The sequence below is a fragment of the Mus musculus genome, chromosome 13 (assembly GCF_000001635.26).
Source record: "Mus musculus strain C57BL/6J chromosome 13, GRCm38.p6 C57BL/6J".
Taxonomy (NCBI): Eukaryota; Metazoa; Chordata; class Mammalia; order Rodentia; family Muridae; genus Mus; species Mus musculus.
The window spans coordinates 83,071,296-83,088,998 of NC_000079.6; the positions used below are offsets into that span (position 1 = coordinate 83,071,296).

A 17,703-nucleotide genomic window follows, 5' to 3' on the forward strand; every position below is an offset into this window, starting at 1 on the left:
GACATCGATCACTTATTTTTACATGGTTGTTAAAGAAATGGTATACTTCTTTATAAAGAAATAAAGGGAAATATCTTGTGATGAGTTTTTAAAGGAATCTTGTTTTGCGATCAATGTGCAATAATCCTCTCTATTACTTTAGGTATCTAAAAGGAATCCCCACAAAAGCAATATCTCTTGAAAGCAAAGGCTATTCTTAAAGGTACAAGGAGTGAAATAATTATAGCACTACCACCTCAGATAAGAAAACAGCTGCAGGTTTACCAATAGTAAATATTCGGAATATACACTCAAGGAACAAGGACAGACACTAGATTATTTGCTTTGCATTTATAGAATTGCCACCAAAAGACCACAATGAGCTCAGTAGACAGCTTGAGGCAAGTTTGTCTTTGTCACGAATCAACATATTGGGATAACAGAGTGAGAATGAACCCATTGCTTCCACAGCAATATATTTAAAAGAAGGCTGTCGTTAATATATGAGCAATGGTAACTTTGGGTCTCAGTTTATCCACACCAAAGAGAAACTATGATGCCATAGGTAGGCTTACCTTTTCTGCCTTTATATGGCAGTACAGTCTAGACCACATGACATCATGGCAGGCATCATCAAATTTAAGTCACATTGGACAACTGGGACATTCAAAGCTCTTAACAGTAAGAAAAGAAGATGTCCTAAATGAAAAAGAAATTATTTGATAAGTGGACATACTATAAATAGAAATAAACTTTGTGAGATAGTGAAACCATGCCATTTTGCAATTTGATCGAGCTTTCTTCCTTTCAGCCTCAAAATGATCAAGGTCATCACATCACTTTATGATACTTCCTAGTCCTGGCATACCCCTTATCCATTGAAAATTTGACTTCATTGTTTTAACTCGCTGGAAAATACTAAGACAGCTTCCACTGTACCCTGGCAACATTCGACACTTTTCACTGTGTCAGTTCCTCTTTGGGATTGTCTGTATGGTGAGCTCTTTGTTTTATCTTTGCAGCCACACTTTCCTTTGGAAAGCTTCCCTCTCTTCTTCCCCTACACGACAAATGCATAAATCTGTCATCAGTAAAATATTTCAATTATCATTTAAATGGTTCTAAGTTGTTTACACAAGGAAAAATTAAATGTGTCCATAATCTTTTTTGCTTTGTCTTCTATTGTACAAGAAATTCCTTGTAAAATTACACACTCCCATTAACATGGGAACTTAATCAGTTATGATAATAAGGACAGTATTTATTCTCTAAATTTTGCAATACTTTATCTGAGTTGAACAATCATGTAAGATAAAAAAGAATATGATTGTCAGAAGAAATTTAACTTTGTACAACAAATTACCAAATATACTTTTTTTTTCTCAAATACACATATAACATATAACATTTGATTATATGCTTTTAGAGAAGACTTAGCTATTGGTTCATGTAGCTTACTCTTTCTACACATAGAATACAAAATAGTGCCTGAATTATATCCTTTAATAAGTATAGAGATTATCATCCACAAACTTACTTATATGCTCAAAAGAACTACAAGGACTTCCTTGTTTCCTCTTATTTTTAGACTTGCAATTGATTTGGGTCTTCTCCACTTTCTTGACATCCGAGGTCTAATTGCCAAGTGACCCACTGAGTATATAGTAGTAGTTGAGCTGCTTGCTATGTTATTGTTAGGTGGGACCAATTGATCATAAAGACATGAGTCCTTGAGAGGCTCTGAGATTTGCTGAGCTCAGACAGAGATGGAGAGACCAGACTTGAGAGCAGACTTTCCAACACGAAAGTCATAGAGCCACCATAACGAGTTAAACTACAAATGCCTAACAAAAAATGTGTTGTGCTACATCAACTATTGTTTGTACTTTATCTTATAAAAGGAAGTAATGGCACCTACCATCCCTTAAAATACTTAAGAAACCAGTGATAAAGAAAAATAAGTATCTACTTTTCTAGTAAATTGTGGCTATTTTAATTTTAGACATAAAACAAAATACTATGGTTCAAAAAAACAAAGGCAGTTTTTGGTTTTTTGTTTTGTTTTTTAAAAGTCTGCAAGCATCTACCTTACACAGCAGAATAATCATATCAGAGCATTTAAGACACAGAACAGTATTTTCATGTCATTTATTCTAATACTTTGATCTCATAGTATTAGAAAAATGAGGCACAGACAATTTGAATGAGTTTCCCAATTATATAAGAATGTGGTGACAATGCGATATCAGAATATGGTTATGCATCCTTTTCTCTGTTCATTTATCTCTTGTTTTCTTTTGTGGTATTTTCCCATGGAAGAAGTGTAAGAGGATTTGTCATCTCTCATAACTAAACCTTGGTGGTCTGACTCACCCTAATGGCTGTTTTATTTATCTGATTGCTGCTTTCTTTACCCAGTTATTCGAACATAAAGCTTGTTGAAAGAAAAGGAAGGACTCAGTAACGACCTTCTAAATTATGTGGCTTGAAATGAGGTAGGAGTTCACTAATAACAATTTAAATAAAATTCTCTTGATAGATTTTCAAATCAACACTGAAACAAATAATTAATTGGACCTATACAGGACATTCATGCTTACTTGTAAACATTTGCTATTCAAGAGGCAATAATTTAACTTGGAGTAATAAATATATTTTAGAAAAATCTGATTTCTTGTGACTTTAGCAGCCTTAATTTCCCATGGTTTTGTGTATTTCGAATATCCCAGAGTTTAATGAGATCATTCACAGGCTTATTTACTTGCACTTCTGCCTTTCCTTGAGGCGTTTCTAAATGCCCAAATCTATTAATAAGGATGAATAAATAGACACAAATGAGCTTATTTTCAGTCATTTACAATTTAGTCTACTATGGGCTAATCCTGGGTCCCCTATTCACCAACCCCAAACACAAGCCTTCAATTGTACAGGGGAAAGAGGAGGCATCTGGAGTTGACTTCAGTCGAAATATGAATTTAGACATTGAGAGCCATCATCTCCTTGAGAAAACTATCAGGTAAAATGCACTCATTTTCAGCCAAGCTAAATGCTTACGTCCAAGGATTGCACAACCCTGTTAAAGTCAGTAAGTGTCAAAGTCTTGAGCTGTGGACTAGACAACATTGCCCAATAACCACAATTAGGGTTTCCAGGGTCTGCTGTTCCTCTTTTGCAAATCTGAATCCTGCTTCCTATGCTATCTCTCATATGCATTATTCATGCAGATGTTGAAATAGTGACAATTGATGAGGAGAGCTCAGTAGTTTTGTGTGGCACTGAAATCACTGTGCAAACACTATCAGAAATGCATGCTCCAGAAAAATCATCTCATACCCACACTTTAAATGCACTTACTTTGGTGTGTTTTATAATTATACAGAAGAGTATTTTAATTAAGCTTTTGGTTTGTCCACGGCATGAAAGCTATCTTTTTCACCCTCAGTTTCAAGTTCCTTCACTGCCTAACCCTGATTTTACTTTCTTTTTCCTCCACTATCACATCTGCCACTTTTCAGTCAAGCCTGCACTTCTTGTTGCCTTGTGTCTGAGTCCCGCTCACCATTCTCGCTTATGCTTAAGTCTCTCACCCGGAATGTTCTGTCACCTCTCAAGGTATTGAACTTCACTGCCATTGATATTTATGATTAGTTATTTCTAATATCTTCATAAGCTATAGAAGGCAGCAATGCCTTAGGTGCCCAGTACCTGCTCTTACATCTGTGCCTTCCTGAGAAGGCCTACTTCTCCTTGACTTTATTGAAACTGATCTGCACACAGCTAAATGACCACATGAATTATATCTATCTAATCCAGTTTCTGTTTTGCAAATCTTATAAGTAAATTAATAAAAAGTTAGAACTTTTGTTAAAAACATTTAAAAATTTTAAAGATTTTATTATCAGATGGTTAATTAAACCTTTTTCAAGAACAGCAGATATGTCTTTCCTTTGGATAACAAGATTTGGGTCTTTTATCTCAAGTATTGTATACACATCTTGCATCATTCCGTGAATAAAACAAAAGTGGTCTACATATAACCCAAAATCTATGAGCAAAGCAAAATAATCTCCATGTATTTCCTTAAGGTTTAACAACATGAATCTCCAGCTTCCAGAGAAATTGGCTAGTTGACTTACTCATTTATTGCTTATGCCAACTCCCTGGAAATGTCTAAAAAAAGAATTTTAACAGAAGGTTAGTACAGTTTAGAAGGAATTCTAACATTTTCATCCATCCCTTCTATGCAGACCACACTTGTGTCCTGTGTAATCCTTTCCCCTCTTCACAACAGCTGTGACACCTCTTAGCGCCCATTCGTCTAATGCTATTCACAACTAATACTTCCCTTTTAGAGAAGTTTCCTCTTAGAGAAGCACTAGAGGGGGCCCGAGTGCAAATCAACGTGGGGTGCTACCTCAGCCTACCCATCAGCTACCCCCTCCGCACTTGTCAAATCCAACACTCAATCAGACCATCAACCAACCTAAAAGCATAAGCTACTCTATGCAACTGGTTCTAGTTGACACTTTCAGAAAATACAAAGAAATATGTCACGGAAAGAGGATGTACTGCTTTGATTACTCTCGAGCAATAGTCAGGAGTTCATGACATGTAGCAATTTGTAATTTTGCTGAGGCATGAAATTGAATTACATCTGGTGAGCAACCAGTTTTTTGCAAGAATCTCTTAGCTGGAGTGTGCCTAGATGACTGGTCCGCATATCTTCTCACAGTGGTTTATATATTCTTTGCTTGTGGTCAAGTTACTTCATAGTTATTCTCATGACATGTTAAAAAGCTACTTTCTTTGTAAGGAAAAAAATCTCTACAAATGAAGTTAGCTACTAGTTCTGGTGATGAAAGTGAAATAGCCACAAAGTGACTCAAGAAAAAAAGCAAACAAAACAAAACAAAACCCAGTCAAATTAAAGAAAAGCTTTACGGAGGCACTTACATGCTGAGCAAATAGTCACAGACTTTGAACTGGGTTGTCACTTGTGAATATTTGGGGAAAATAAAGCTCTTATCTCCATGAGCATCTAGAGAACACTGTAGCTTTATAATAGTTAGCTTCTTATAACTCTTATCATCTCTAGATCAGCACAGATGTGAATGTCATTTCAAATTTCCTTTTAAGATCAGGAATTTATTTAACTATATTTTGCTAAATGTGATACACAATATCACTACAGAATGTAAACTTCTACTATACAGGATTTGAAATACTAGATCAAGCTATAGGCCATTTATTTTTCATGTGTTTATTTGTATATTGTTTAACGCACTGAAACACAATAAATCTGAAGGAAAAAAAAACACTTCAATTATTTGGATAGTGTATAGTATGGACCTAGGACAAAACAATCCCATAGGGAAGTAGATTTAGTACATTTTTTCAAGTTGACTTAAATATTTTTCTAGGCTGAAAAAGTTTAGCAATAATTTCCAAAGCCTAGAACATTGTGACTATACCATGTCACACAGTGACGAGTGGCATGTCTTGGCCACCTGTCCCCTGTGAAGATCAAGGACCCTTCTTTTAGCTTCTGGCAGCTGTTGTTTTCCATGCCTCTTGTTTTCCTCCTGGTGGTTGTGTGTCCCTCCATCCAGGTCTCCTGGCCTCAAGTTGCTATTTGTGGCACTTGCCCTTGCTATTTTTACATGATGTGGACTGTCTTCTCTTTTCTCACGTAATAAAAATATTGTTCATAATAAAAATTGGAAATCAGATGCTTGACTTCTTGAATACAAACCTTTCTTTTTTTCCCGGTTAATCACCTAAAACACAGGGAGAAATGTAGAAAACAGAAGCAGGCAGAAAACAAGCTCCTTATCTTTTAAAGTTTGCAAAGCACTTTTGAAAATGAGAATCCTTCATATTTTTAAAACCCTCTCCACCCATTAGCCTCAACACTACACACTGATGCTATACTTACACCTCACTCGTTATGTATTTACTTTTTATATAACTAAGCAGCACCCTGTCATAAATGAAATATTCATGCAAAAAACCTGCTCAAAATGCATTTATAAAAAGAACATATAAAAACTACCATCTGCTCCCACTCCTAGCAAGCCCTTAGATACCCAAGCATAAGCCCTCTGATTCTACAAAAGGTAATGGAACCAAGTACCCATGATGTATTCCTAAAAGCCCCAACTTCAGACTTTGGATTAAGATAGATCTAGGAGCCCCACTCATCAAAATTCAAAATGCTTAGATCAACATTGATGGTTTAGACGCTACACATAATGAATGCATGTGCTAGCATATTGTAATGGGTAGTCTTACCCGGTCATATTGTGCTGAAATGAGCTAAAGCTCTTCCGGGAAGTTGTGAAAGCATTTTGTAGTCAATTGATACCACACTACTTTATAATAAGCCTTTCCTTAAAGTAAGTTGTCCAGACATCCAAGCTAACGTGTTGGCACTTGGGTTCATATTGTTTTGGAGTCAGCTCAGAAAGCTAAGCATTATTTTGACCATACTCTCTGTTTCATTGTTCACACGTGAAGTATCATCTCTGCTACTCAGAAGTTACATCTGATATTTTTGAATAACAAAATTCTTCTCAACGACAAAGAGTTCATGGAAAAATTCTACAGACCATTTAAAAGAAATTCTCCCCTTCCCTTCCTGTCTAGCACATCTTCCGTTTCCTAGCATTAAGTAAATTCCATTCTGAATTCTTCATAGTTTACTATCTATATACATGCAGTCAATCAACCTTGGGTTAAAATATTTTTAAGAATGCATCTGTACAGATTTTTTTTTCACTATCTGAAAGATACAGGCAACTATCTATTTACATCATATCAGATGCAATGGTTAGACATGAAGAATATGCTCAGTCACATTTGCATATTAGTGTGGTGGTTTGAATATGTTTAACCCAGAGAGTGGCACTATTACAAGTGTGGTCTTGTAGGAAGTGCATTACTATGAGCATGGGATTTAAGAACTTTGTCCTAGCTTCCTGGGAGTCAGTCTTCTGTTTGCCTTTGTAATGAGATGTAGAACTCTCAGCTTTTCCTGAATCATGCCTGCCTGGACACTGTGGGAGCCTTGATGACTGAACCTCTGAACCTGTAAGCCAGCTCCAATTAAATGTTTTCCTCATAAGAGTTGCCTTGGTCATGCTGTCTGTTCACAGCAGTAAAACCCTAACTAAGACAATTAGGGATTTGGTCAGCACAAGATTTAGTTATCCAAAGCAGTATGTGGGTCATGTTTACCCACAGATACCAGGAGGTAACTATATGGATGTTTTTATGTTTTCTTTCTAAGTCAGTTAAGAAGTAAGTGTTTCAGAATTAAAAACAACAACAATAACGATGAAAAACAGTGTACTTACATGTCAATAAAAACAAGACAACAGCCATACAACCAAGGAAGGGTTGATTTTTCTTTAAAGTTATCTAGAGCCAGACACTCCAGAATGAAGTAGGGGTTGCAGGGTCACCTGGAAGCTTAGGAACCCTTTCTCTTCCATGTGTCATGTTATGGATGGTGAGGGATCTTCCTTTTCTATTTTTTTCCAGTACATTCCGATATCTGCTTCTTCGTTTCAGGATAAAAGTTTTGGAAAGACCCACTTGCTTTGCATCACATTCCTGTAACAGAAATTTGTTTTACTGCAAATCTTGATGCGAATAACTCTGAGAAATGTAGTCTTGAACTTGATACATTACCACCTAAATAAATATAGACCTTCTATGTGAAGAAGGTGAGATCAGATGTTTGATCAAAACCCCAAAGTCTGTTTTACTTTATTCTACCATACTATTTGTTCAAATATTTCTAAGTGTCTTTCATTAGTTAAATATTCCATCTTTTAATAATGAAAATGAGACAACAATAATAAAGTGGGAAGAAAAGTCACGGGCTGTTTGTAACCAGATTGTTAATGCCAGCCTGTGTAGCAGAGGATCTCTATGTCCTCTCAGATCATAAACCATACCACTTTACAAAAATGAAGATGAATCCAAGTCTGGAATCTGGTGACTGAAGATTCCTAACGTTTCTCTAACAAGAGAGTGGTCACATTGTTTATGATGTAAACCACAAATCTGAATGTGTGTGACTGGAGGAGTTGTTGATAATAAAGTCAAATAATCAAAAAAAATGAGGATTCATCAGAAAAAGTAGAGTTTGGCATCACCCTGTTCAATCCTCATAGTGAAATAGAGGAAGTGAGTTACTCATAGTAACTTCCTGATTATTTTTCAGTGTAATGTGTTAGGACATGAATAAAATATGATAGACTTGGACTATAATCTTCTATACATTAGTCTTGGTTCTCTAATGCTTTATGCTTCAGTGACAAATTACCACAGCCTGGGTAATTTATAACCAGTAAATTTCTACTTTTCACCATTCTGGATACAGGTAAATTTGAGATCAAGGCACCAGCAGACTCAGGCTGGAAAAGCTCCTTGTTTGTATATGTTAACTTCTATGCTGTCTCACGTGTTAGAAAGCAAAGGAAGAAACAGGCTTATATAATAATAATAATAATAAAAGACCTTAGTTTTTAATACCAACTGATTTGGAGTTAAGATTTCAACATAAAAATTTAGGAGAAACACTGGTATTCAAACCATAACCACTTTATGACTCTAGATTAGCATCAAAAAGAAGAGAGAGGGTCAACTGCTCTGGTTAAACTAGAAAGGAAGATTAATGAGCTATATCAAGCTATTTGCATTACTATGGAGCCAAAACTGTTCTGAGATTTGGTTAGAGAGGTCAAAGTTACTCCAAATGCTCAGAATCTAGATATGAAAATTCTGCCTAGTCTCTCTGACTTTGTAGTATTTTTATCCACTATTCTGAGTACTTTATCACTTTAGTCTGTAACCTGTGACAGTTGACAGCTGTCAGTTGTGAGGATTTGTTCTGGCTGAAGACCAGCCATAAAGAAAAAGACTGTGTGTGAAAGCCCAAGCTGACAAACTGTTTTGGCTTCTTTGTGAGACACTAACATGTTGTTATGCTTTAAAATCTCCTCTCCTGTGACATAACCTCACACCACAGCCCACCTTTTTCTCCATTCCCTTCAAAGTTTCTTAAATTTTTCTAAAAATATTTCTGTCTCGAAAAATTACGATCAAGTTCCTTTTGTACATCTGTAACAAAACATGATAGAATGGGTAATTTAGAAAGAAAAGTATGAATTCATCACACCGTGGAAGCAAGGAACCAATACAATAGTGCGTGTCTTTTTACACTTAAATATGATAGAGAAGATCAGTGAGACAGAATACAGGAAAACTTACTCTTGCAATGGCTTTACCAAATCCATGATAATGGTACAAACACATTGACTTTTAAAGGTACCACCCTGAAATTTCACAGGGGCAATTGCATTTCAATGAGTCTTATAGGAGTCATTCAGGTCATGACAATGCTACCCACTCAGTGCTAGCTTACTTGTGAGGAATATTACAAAGATTATGGAAGCTCAATTAAAGAGAAATGAAATCACCAAAAGATTGGGCTCATAATAGTTATGACTATTCCTAAACACAACAATGTACAGATTTTTATTTTTCTGAAAGTATCTCCCTATATGAGTGTAGAAGAAGAGAAGTTCTTTAACAATTAGAAGCATGGATATTTTTATGCCACACTACCTGAATTGAAATCCTGGTTTTTACCTTGTTAATAGTTGTGTGATTATTTTTTAAATTAACTTTCTGTAAAACAAAGATGATTTAGAAATTTCTTCACAGATACTTAAGCATTTATTGAGCTAAAATATTTAAAATGATCTAAAGACATATCTGTCATATAGGAAGAACTCTTTAAGTGTCTTCTGGTTACATCCAAAAGATAGATGTAAGATGTAAATCCTGTCAGTTTTATTAGATATAAATGTAATGAAACTCAAGGAGTTTAAACAAGCACATCATTATCTACACATGTCTAAGAGGGTATGATGCAAGAACACTTGAGATCCTGAGGTAAGAGGACAATGAGTTACATGGAGACTGATAGACCCTGTCTCAACAAACAGCAATAGCATAAGATATTCATGACATTCTGGTCTCTTTGTATTCATTCTCTTCTATGCAAGCATGCTCTAAGTATTAGTCCTAATTCTTTCTTTCTTTTTGTTCTTCTGCACATCTAAAACCTTCTTTCTCTTCCTGGTGTTAATTTCCTAATTCAATATCTCTTCATTCCTTTCCCAAATAATTGTAGCAATGTTACTAATAGATATGAATGTCTAGATTCTTCCTATCAAAACTATACTACTCATAGCACATTATCAGGTAACCTCTATTTTGGATCTTCCCTGTGCAATGTATTTAGATACCCAATTGAAATGTTAAGTATTACATAATATTCTGATCTACCTTTTTGTTCTCATCTGTGTGCATGGATTTAAACTAAAAGAAATAACTAGTGTTATATGTTTCTATATTAATATTTTCCACATACTTTCAATTAAAATAGAATATTTTATACTTTCTTCTGTAAATATCAAAGTCTTCCTATCCCTTTCTTATTTTCTACCAAAAGCAGAGTATATCCTGACATACATATCCATATATATCAAGAGTCTTACAAGAGAAATGCCTCATTCTTCTATATCCTTTATGAAAGTCATGTCTATTTTCTAACTCTTACAAAGTAAAAGATTTGATTACCATTTAATGACCATTAATGCCAATAAATCTTAAATTTAATGAAAAGAATATGTATTACTATGATCTTATACCTGAAAGATGTAAATGAGACTATGTTAGAACACTCAAAGCTTACAGATTATTGCTTGTTTATTACACTGTCCTTTGCCCATGAGGAGCAGATGAGATAGAGGCTATTAACAAGAATCTGATATAACATGCACACAACTGTACCTCATGGATATAAGTAACTGAATTAAGTAGGGTAAGACATGAAACAGTAGCTCAGAGTTTTTAAACAGCTATGTATTGGCTTAAATATAAACTTTTTTTTTCTCGCCAACAGAATAACAGGTTGTTCTTAATTGGTAAACAGTTTTGCTTTCACATGGTGATTCAGGAATCTGGAACTCTTTGATCACATTACTCCATCATTAGAGTCACCTGCATTTTTATTTTAAATAGATTGATTAAGAAAGAAATAAAGACTATTCCCCTTTTAAAGAGAAATGAAGACTATTTCCATTTTAGAATCTTGGTCAAAAATGATGCATGCTTCTCCAGTCCATAGACTTTGGTAAATAGTACTCAATGTACTCATTGAGCAGGAGGCAAGAAGTATAGTATAGAAAGAAAAGAATTAATATTGGTGAACTTGTGATCTTTGTCCCACACAATTTAGACACTGCTTTTATAGATGTTATTTCTAGCTGTCAGCTAGATATAAATCTCCCCTTTTTTAATTGGGCAGATGATGAAGGTGAGATTCACGGGTTGTGCATAAAGTACTAGAACCGATGGCCCCAGTTGCTTAAGAAGAGAGCAACCTCCAGTCTCTGGTTTTGACATTTAAATGTTCTCACTGCCACAACTTGGGAAGAAGATGATTAGTGGAAAATCGTAAGACCTTTGCTGTAGCTTGACTTGAAAGCCAAATCAGCTCTTGACACCAACTTCCTTCCTCTTTAATTGCATTTTCATATTCAACTAGAAATACCTAATTTTTGTTGCTTTGCAATGAGAGGACATGCTCACATCATCCATATTAGTTTTCTAACATTTTTGGCAATAGAAACTTCTCAGCATAAACTTTTGTGTCAACTCCTAATATTTGAGTGACAGGTGAAACGTAGAAGAGGAGGTGTTGGAAAACCAGTGCCTTTTTCACTGAGCCTCCCACCTTATCTCTTATCCAGGAAGATGACGGACAACTTTTATAGAATACTAGATCACTTAAAACTCATTTCCACTATGTTTGTTTATTTGTTTTAATTGGAAAATGGAGCAAGTATTAGTAGATGTCCATGTATTCATTAATCGTACTTGGCAATGGCAATACAAGACACTATGTCAGCTTCTGATGACAAGAAAAATAGGACCAAGGCTCATGGTCTCTAATGCCTGATGATGAGGAACGGTATTATGATCAGTGCAATGTGAGCTATTATATAAAAGAGAGTATGCCATGGGATTTGAGTACCCAGAGTAGAGACCACTTAAACTCATCTGAGAAGCAAAGATGTTGCAGGAAAGGCTTTATGGAAATGTGACATTTGAGCAAGTAGAAACCTAAGAATGAGTTTGCAAAGGTATAAAAGAGAGGACATTTTTACATAAAGCTGTAGATAAATAGCAGGTTCAGAGAACTGAAATGGCTTTTGTTTGCTTCTGGCTACTGTTGCAGAGAAGCATGTGGTTGTAGAATGATTCTTTGGAGAACACTAAGCCTCATCTGTTAGATAGGGACAAACATGTGACCTTACTAGAAGGTTCTAATTGGACTTGCCCATTAAGTAACAGGGTGCTATTAAAAAAATGACTTTTGCGTTGTTGCTGCTATTGTTGTTTTAAAATCAAATTAACACACCATGAAAGAAAGTTTAGAAACCTTGCATCAATACCAGTCATACATGTTATGTGGGGTGGAAGGGAGTATGGGGGGGTAAAGGGAGAGGGGGAGAGACCCAGAAAACAAATATGATATTAAAAAATGTTTAAATAAGACAATGCTTTAGAACTGGGGAGAGACAAAAAAGAGCAACTTAGGAATCAGAGGAGAGGGGAATGGGTGATTCTTTAAATTTAAAGGGATTAAAATGATTTCTGGCTGAATTGAAGTCTGTTCTAACAGAAATCAAAAGTTGCTCCCCTCTGCTGCCTTATCAAGGCTATTTATTCTGGTCTAATTATCCTCTATTACTCCTCTCTTCATTCCTTATTCTCCAGAGACCCGATTGGTAAGAGCGCTCCAGGTGAAACATAAGCATCTATCACAACAGCATCATAAAATGTCCAGAGTCTTGGTTGCAGAAGTAAACAATCAGCTAGAACAACCTTACTATAGCCTTACAACTGTGGCTATACAACCAAAACATCCTCTACAACTACAGCAGTAGCTCTCAACCTTTGGTTTGTGACTACTTTGGGAGTTGACAGTCCTTTCACAGTGGTCACCTCAGGCCATAGGAAAACATAGATATTGATATTTTAAATTCATAACAATAGCAAAATTACAATTTTGACATAGCAATGAAAATAATTTTATGGTTGAGAGTCAACACAACACCAGGAACTCTATTAAATGTGCATAATGTTAGGAAGGTTGAGAGCCCTGACTTATAGGCTCCTTAATAAACTTTGTTCTTCTTATTCACTTTTATTACCTCACTTCATCTGAAAGAGAATTTGTCCTCAATGATAATAAGAATGAATTTGGTTGCTTGTTCTGTAAGTCTACTTATCACAACAAAAGTTAGAAGCACAAACTAGGAAAATATTATGACACACCAAAACAAATTTTATTCATCCTTAAATAAGAACTCAGTTATGTAACTTGCTGAAAATAGATGTAACTAGTGATCATAATCTTGACCAAATTAAATTATTCAGAAAGACAAATGCATACTGTCTTTTATTTGTAAAATCTATATTTAAAGTAAAATAAAATAAAATATGAATGTTGGAGGAGAACTCTTTGAGAAGAGCAAGAGGGTCACTTGAAAGAAGGAGAGGGAGGAGAAAAGAAGATAATTAAAAGGGGGTGTGAGTAGATTACATTTGTTGAGGTAGTTTGTTTTTTGTTTATTTATTTGCTTCCTTGCTTGTTGTGGTGGTTTGAATATGTTTCGTCCAGGGAGTGGCCTTGTTGCACAAAGTGTGTCACTATGGGCATAGGCTGTGAAGCTACATCCTGTGTGAAAGAGTTAGTCTTCTACAAACCTTCAGATAAAGATAAACTCTCAGTTCCTCCTGCATCATGCTTGACTGGACACTTCCAAGCTCCTGCCTTGATGATAATGGACTGAACCCTTGAACCTGTATGCCATCCCTAATTAAATGTCGTCATCACAAGAGTTGCCTTATTCATGGAGTCTGTTCACAGCCGTAAAAGCCTAACTAAGACACTTGTTTTTTGTCAACTTGAAATAACATTGAAAGAGGGAACTTCAACTGAGAAGATGCCTCCAGCAGACAGTCTTGTTGCAAATCTATGGGGTATTTTTTCAATTAATGATTGGTATGAGAGGGCTCTGCCCACTCTGTCCTGGTTGTATAAAAAAGCAATCTGTGCAAACCAAAAGAAGCAACCCACTAAGTGGCATTCATCCATGCTCCCAGCTTCTGCTCTTGTTTGAACCCCTGCTCTGTATGCCCTCAATGATTAACTGTAATCAGGATGTATAAATTAAGTAAATTATTTCTTCTTCAAATTGCTTCTATTGCAATAGAAGATTTGTTCTTATATCAATAGAAATCAAGCTAGGGGGTATGGGGGACTTTTGGTATAGCATTGGAAATGTAAATGAGCTAAATACCTAATAAAAAATGGAAAAAAAAGAAATCAAGCTAGAACAGGAGTTGATATGGCCAATATATGGCCAATAGTACATACATACATGAAAATATAATGAAATTCATTATTTTGTACAATGAATAATCACTTTTCAAAAAGTGAAAAGCAATCAGAGAGACTTTTAATTATTTTTATATTTCCCCAACAGTGTGAGAAAAAGCAGAATGGCTGCTTGAATCCAGCTTCCAGAACTAAAAGAAACTAAAAGTAGTTTTTACTCCTGGCATGCTAAATTAGGCTAGCTAAAGGTGGTATTGACAAATAGCTCAGTCCTGCAGCACTGACAAGGTAACTCGGTATAGGGTTGGAGGACTGTAGTTTCATTTTGCTTTCTTTTGTATTGATATTGCACAACTTTTGTCCACTTACTTGAATTAAGTCAAATAAATTCACTACTGTCCCTTCAAACTCATGAGTCCTTTCAGTGGTCAAAGAATGCCTTGCAACTACACAAGTTTTCAGTGGTATTTAGAAAATGTTTCTCTTTTACTCTTATCTTTTTCTATTTTTCCTGAGTTTTAAAGAATATTATTATAGATCTATAGATGAGCGTTAAAGAGGGAAATAGAGAGCCATGCTGTTTAAGGAGGTCAGTAGCATAGTGGATAATCATAGTGGATATATGGCAAGGGAAAAACTTTTGGAAGAAGTAGTCCTTCTGTACTGTAAGATACAGTAAACATCAAGAGAACAACCCATGTGCTTAAAATGTTTCAATCTTATTGTAGTCACACAATAATATAAAAGTGTTTACATTATTTAGTGATTAAAATAAAATTATGAATCTGTGCAAAATAAAAGACTATGATAGAAATAAGGCTTAGTCAATTTTTAAATTTCCTGTATTGAAGACAATTTACCTGCCTGAAGATGTGTTCAATACCAGCCGATGAATGTCTTTTTTTGTGACTGTAACTATGTGAGAGAGAGGTCACAGAGAGCTTGTTGGTCATTCCCACTAACAGGATAAGCAGTGGGATAGTAAATACTGACTCTTATCAAGAACTAGAAAAACCTAGGAGATAAACTTGTAGGTACATCTGAGATGTATGCTGAAGACTTCTCGGGTGACCAGGAAGCTGACACTATATAGTCCAGGGACCTAAGGTAAAGCCAAAACCATATAGTGGATAAAAGAAAGTATATTCAACAAATGGTGCTGGTCTAACTGGTAGTCTGCGTGTAGAAGAATGCAAATTGATCCATATTTATCACCTTGTACAATGTTCAAGTCCAAGTGGATCAAGGGCCTCCACATAAAATCAGACACACTGAATCTAATAGAAGAGAAAGTGGGAAAGACCCATGTATACACTGGCACAGAAGAAGATTTCCTGAACAAATCACCAGTGGCTCAGAATCTAAGATCAACAATTGACAAATGGGACCTCATGAAACTTTAAAGCTTCTGTAACACAAAGGACACTGTCAGTAGGACAAAACGGCAACCTACAGGTTGGAAAAAAGGTCTCCACTAACCTTATGTCCAGCAGAGCACTAGTATCCAAAAGATAAAAGGAATTCCAGAAATTAGACTTTAGAAAATCAAATAATTGAATTAAAGAATGTGATACAGAACTAAAAGAAAGAAAGAAAGAAAAAAAGAAAGAAAGAAAGAAAGAAAGAAAGAAAGAAAGAAAGAAAGAAAGAAAGAAAGAAAGAAAGAAAGAATGAATTCTCAATACTGGAATTTCAAATGGCCAAGAAGCACTTAAAGAAATGTTCAACATCCTTAGTGTTCAGAGAAATGCAAATCAAAACTACCCCGAGATTCCACATTATACCAATCAGAATGGCAAAGATCAAAAACTCAAGCAACAGCACATGGTGGCAAGGATGTTCGATTCCTGGTGGGATTGCAATCTGGTACAACCACTCTGGAAATTAAGCTGGCCATTTCTTAGAAAATTGGAAATAGTTCTACCTAAAAACTCTTACTATAAAACTACTGGGCATATACCCAAAAGATGCTTCACCATATCACAAGGACATGTGCTACTCCACTATGTTCATAGCAATCTTATTTGTTATAGTCAGAAACTAGAAACAACCCAGATGTCCCTCAATTGAAGAATAGATACAGAAAATGTGCCTCATTTACACAATGGGACACCACTCAGCTATTAAAAACAAGGACACCATGAACGCATGAAACTCAAGAACGAAGACCAAAGTGTGGACACTTTGCCCCTTCTTGGAATTGGGAACAAAACACCTATGGAAGGAGTTACAGAGACAAAGTTTGGAGCTATGACGAAAGGATGGACCATCTAGAGACTGCCATATCCAGGGATCCACCCCATAATCAGCTTCCAAACGCTGACACCATTGCATACCCTAGCAAGATTTTGCTGAAAGGACCCAGATATAGCTGTCTTTTGTGAGACTATGCCGGGGCCTAGCAAACACAGAAGTGGATGCTCACAGTCAGCTATTGGATGGATCTCAGGGCCCCCAATGGAGGAGCTAGAGAAAGTACCCAAGGAGCTAAAGGGAACTGCAACCCTATAGGTGTAACAACAATATGAACTAACCAGTACCCCAGAGCTCATGTCTCTAGCTGCATATGTATCAAAAGATGGCCTAGTCGGCCATCACTGGAAAGAGAGGCCCATTGGACTTGCAAACTTTATATGCCCCAGTACAGGGGAAAGCCGGGGCCAAAAAGGGGGAGTGGGTGGGTAGAGGAGTGGCAGGGTGGGTATGGGGCACTTTTGGGATAGCATTGGAAATGTAAATGAGGAAGATACCTAATAAAAAAATTAAAAAAAAAAAAAAAACAAGGATATCATGAATTTCACTGTAAAATAGATGGACTGAGAAAATACCATACTAGATGAGGTATCCCAGATCCAAAAGGACATAAGTGGTATGTACTCGCTGAAAAGTGAATATTAGCTAAAATGTTCAGAATACCCATGATACAACTCACAGACCATAAGCAGCTTAAGACGAAGGAAGGCCCAAATGTGGATACTTCAACCCCACTTAGAAGGGGGAACTAAATAATACAAGAGTCAGAGGAAGAGAATAATTTGGTTGGGAGCAGGGAGGAAGAGGGAAAAGTGGGGACAGTATCAGAGACAGAAGAGAAGCCAAGAGGGCCAGCTGAATGAATAGTAATATGTAGCAGTGTGGAATGGAGGATGGGGGAAACCTCTAGATAGTCCCAGATACCACGGATGTTAAGAGGCTCCCAGGACCTAATGGGGATGACCTTAGCCTAAATAAGCAGA

General features: G+C 36.1%; 1 long non-coding RNA gene across 3 annotated transcripts in view; it reads right to left on the reverse strand.

Annotated features, from left to right (window-relative positions):
• Nucleotides 1–446: 446 nt before the first annotated feature.
• Gm33073 overlaps nt 447–17,703 on the reverse strand; it is a 48,796-nt gene continuing 31,539 nt past the window's right edge. For 2 of the 3 annotated variants that reach the window (XR_382688.2, XR_382690.3), the window contains exons 2-3: nt 7,335–7,593; nt 447–678 (exon numbers count right to left, since the gene is read on the reverse strand). This is a non-coding gene — a long non-coding RNA (predicted gene, 33073). Of the gene's footprint in view, nt 679–5,330; nt 5,757–7,334; nt 7,594–17,703 lie in introns of those variants that run through there. The other variant, XR_382689.1, reaches the window with a different exon arrangement.